The sequence below is a fragment of the Heterodontus francisci genome, unplaced genomic scaffold (assembly GCF_036365525.1).
Source record: "Heterodontus francisci isolate sHetFra1 unplaced genomic scaffold, sHetFra1.hap1 HAP1_SCAFFOLD_43, whole genome shotgun sequence".
Lineage (NCBI taxonomy): Eukaryota > Metazoa > Chordata > Chondrichthyes > Heterodontiformes > Heterodontidae > Heterodontus > Heterodontus francisci.
Window position 1 is genome coordinate 9,811,055 of NW_027141852.1, and position 3,584 is coordinate 9,814,638.

At 46.5% G+C, this 3,584-nt stretch overlaps 1 non-coding gene across 1 annotated transcript; it reads right to left on the reverse strand.

The window, feature by feature from the left end:
• Positions 1–330: 330 nt before the first annotated feature.
• trnat-agu (transfer RNA threonine (anticodon AGU)) lies at positions 331–404 on the reverse strand. Its single transcript has one exon. It is a non-coding gene; the product is annotated as a tRNA-Thr (tRNA).
• Positions 405–3,584: the final 3,180 nt, after the last annotated feature.

The following is a 3,584-nucleotide window of genomic DNA, read 5'->3' on the forward strand; positions in this document are numbered from 1 at the left end:
CCTCAGATAAACCCTCCCACTTGCGTCATGTCCCAGTCTCGGTTAAAAGCAACACATAATGACACAAACACTCTCCTTCAGTGAGATTAATATCAAGCTGTTTTCCAGGTTGAATGTCACTGTGAACAAATTTATGTCAAAGAAGTTACCTTTGATGTATCAGTACTGAAATTCTGTCCAAGGAGGAACAGCCATTCCAAACTCATATCCTTCACAAAGGCTGTTTTTTTTTGCGATTGAAATTCATCAAGTATTTTGAATTAAAGTTCACAAGACACAGATGTCAACGTTGATAATGAAACTTTTCAAGCATGTTGCTACTGTGAAATAAGGCTCTGCTGGGAATTGAGCCCAGGATCTCCTGTTTACTAGACAGGTGCTTTAACTAACTAAGCTACAGAGCCAGATCACGAATGTGTGTGCAATTGAAATCAGAGGAAGGCCTTGTAGATAGTGGGCAGGCTTTGGCGAGTCAAGAGCTGAGTTCGTCACGGCAGTGTTCCCAGCCTCTGACTCGCTCTTGTAGTTGTCGCTGTCGTTGTAATTGTAATCGGCAACCGTCCGTCTCGGAAGACGATGGGCTACACCCGGGGTGTACGTCACTTCTGTGTGAAACATCGTTTGTTGTGGCTGGAGAGGACGACTCGTGAGTGACGATCCCTTCCTCAGCTGGTACAGATGAATATCATTGGCCCGAGGTCGACGGATAATTTTTCCTTCCTCTGAGCTCTCTTTCCCACCATCTGGTCATTTCTTTTGTCCTCTACTTTTCCCATGGTCTTCCTGAATGCCTTTCTCCAGGAATTCCAGTCAGCAGGAAGGACTTCCCATGCATCGACTCCAATCCCAGTCAGCTTGAGATCTCGCTTTGCAGATGTCCTTGTATCACAGACGTGGGTGACCTGTTGGTCTCGTGCTGATAGCAAGCTCACCAAAGAGCATGTCTTTGGCAAAGCGACCGTCATCCATTCAGCACACATGACCCAGTCAACAGAGTCACTGCTGACTCAAGAGGGCAAACATGCTGCAGATCCCTGCACGCTGGTGTACTTCTGCATTCGGCACTCTGTCCTGCCAGGAGATGCCCAATATCCATCTGAGACAGCGGAGGTGGAAGCTGTTCAGCTGCTTTTCTTGGCTTGTATAAGTTGTTGATGCTTCTCTACTATAAAGGAGGGTGCTGAGAACACAAGCCTGGTACACGCGGAGTTTTGTATTTTCGATCAGTTTGCTGTCGGTTCACACTCGTCTTCTCAACTTTGACATGACAGCTGCAGCATTGACAATCCTGGTGCTGATTTCAGTATCAAGGGACAGATTGCTGGTGATTGTTGATCCAAGGTCTGTGAAGCTGTTGACAACCTCCAAAGTGAGGCTGTCGATGTTGATGGAAGGTGGAGTCTCTACGTCCTGGCCCATAACTTTGATCTTCCTGATGCTGATCGTCAGTCCAAACTCCTTGCAGGCCAGGGAGAACCGATATACAAGCTGCTGTTAATGAACTTCATTATGGGATGTCAGCACAGCGTCATCAGCAAACAGCAACACACAGACCAAGAACTGACTCATTTTGGTCTTGGTGCGCAGTCTTGCCAAGATGAACAGCTTGTCATCAGCTCTGGTATGCAGGTGGACACCCCCATCTGAGTCACTGAAAGTTTAAAATAGCAGCATGGAGAAGAATATGCCAATTGTAAAGGATGTGAGCTGTGAGGAGGTTACAAGGAGGCTTCCAGGGGACTTGGACAGGATAAGTGAATGAAATGACAGATGGAATATAATGTGAATAAGTGTGAAGTTATCCATTTTGGTAGAATAAACAGAAAGACAGAATATTTCTTAAATGGTGAGAGGTTGGGAAGTGTTGATGTCCAAAGGGACCTGGGTGTCCTTGTTCATGAGACACTAAAAATTCGCATGCAGGTGCAGCAATCAATTAGGAAGGCAAATGGTATGTTGGCCTTAACACGAGGGGTCATGAGTACAGGAATAAAGATGTCTTGCTGCAATTGTAAAGAGCCTTGGTGAGATCGTGCTGGAGTATTGTGCACAGTTTTGGTTTCCTTATCTAAGGAAGGATATACTTGCCACAGAGGGAGTGCAACGGAGGGTCACCAGACTAATCCCTGGGATGGTGGGATTGTCTTATGAGGAAACAGGGCTTGTATTCCTTAAAGTTTCATTTAAAAGGCCATTTAAAACTCAGATAGGGTGGAATTTCTTCACTCAGAGGGTGGTGAATCTTTGGAATTCTCTACCTCAGGGGTTTGTGAAAGTTCAATCATTGAGCATGTTCAGGACAGAAATTGATAGAAATCTTGATGCTCATGACATCAAGGGATATGGGGAGAGCGCGGGAAAGTGGTGTTGAGGCAGATGATCATCAAGGATGTAATTGAATGACAGATCAGGCTCGACAGGGTAAACTGCCTCCTCCTACGTTCCGAAGAGAGTTTGCACCAGGACACAGCCCTGTTTTACCCCACTGCTGATCGTGAAAGTGTCTGATGTTGCTCCATTGTAACTGACGGAACTGTGCATGTTCTCGTGGAAAGAAGAGATGACGCCCAAGAGTTCAGGAGGGCAGCCTAGTTTCCACAGCAGTTTGAAGAGTCTGTCTCTGCTAACAAGATCGAAGGCCTTGGTGATGTCTATAAAGACAATGTAGAGTGGTCTGTACTGTTCACAGTACTTCTCCTGTAACTGCCGAAGTGAGAAAATCATGTCGACTGTCGATCTACCAGCTCTGAAGCTGCACTGAGACTCAGGATAGATGTGATGTCAGGGTCTGCAATCTGGTCAGAGCAATGCGAGCAAAGACCTTCCCCACAATACTTAGCAAGCAGATGCCTCGCTAATTGCTGCAGTCACTGCGATCGCCTTTATTGTTGCACAAGGTGACAATGTTTGCATCACGCATGTTGAGAGGTGCAGATCTCCCCTTCCAACAGAGACACAGAAGTTCATGGGGATGCTGCAGCAGAGCTGCTTTTCCACTTTTGATGATTCCAGGTGGAATATCATCATTTCCCAGGGCTTTACCACTGGCAAGACGGTCAATGGCGTTGTTGAGCTCTATGGTGGTGTCGCTGTCCAGCTCCTCCATGACAGGGAAGTCTGGAATGGTGCTGACAGCTACTTCAATGACAATGTTCTCCGTTATGTAGAGTTCAAGGTAATGCTCCACTCACCTTTCCATCTGCTTGTTAGGTTCAGTTATGATCACCCGTGTCTTTGTCTTCAAAGGTGTTGATTTAGTTACTGCTGCTCCCATTGCTTTCATAATTTTTTTTTTATTCATTCATGTGATGTGATCATCACTGGCTAAGCCAGCATTTATTGCCCATCCCTCATTTCCCATGAGAAGGTGGTGGTGAGCTGCCTTCTTGAACCGCTGCAGTCTGTGTGAGGTAGGTACACCCACAGTGCTGTTAGGAAGGGAGTTCCAGGATTTTGACCCAGCAACAGTGAAGGAAAGGCCAAGTCACGATAGTGTGTGGCTTGGAGGGGAACTTGCAGGTGGTGGTGTTCCCATGAATTTGCTGCCCTTGTCCTTCAAGTTGGTAGAGGTTGCGGGTATGGAA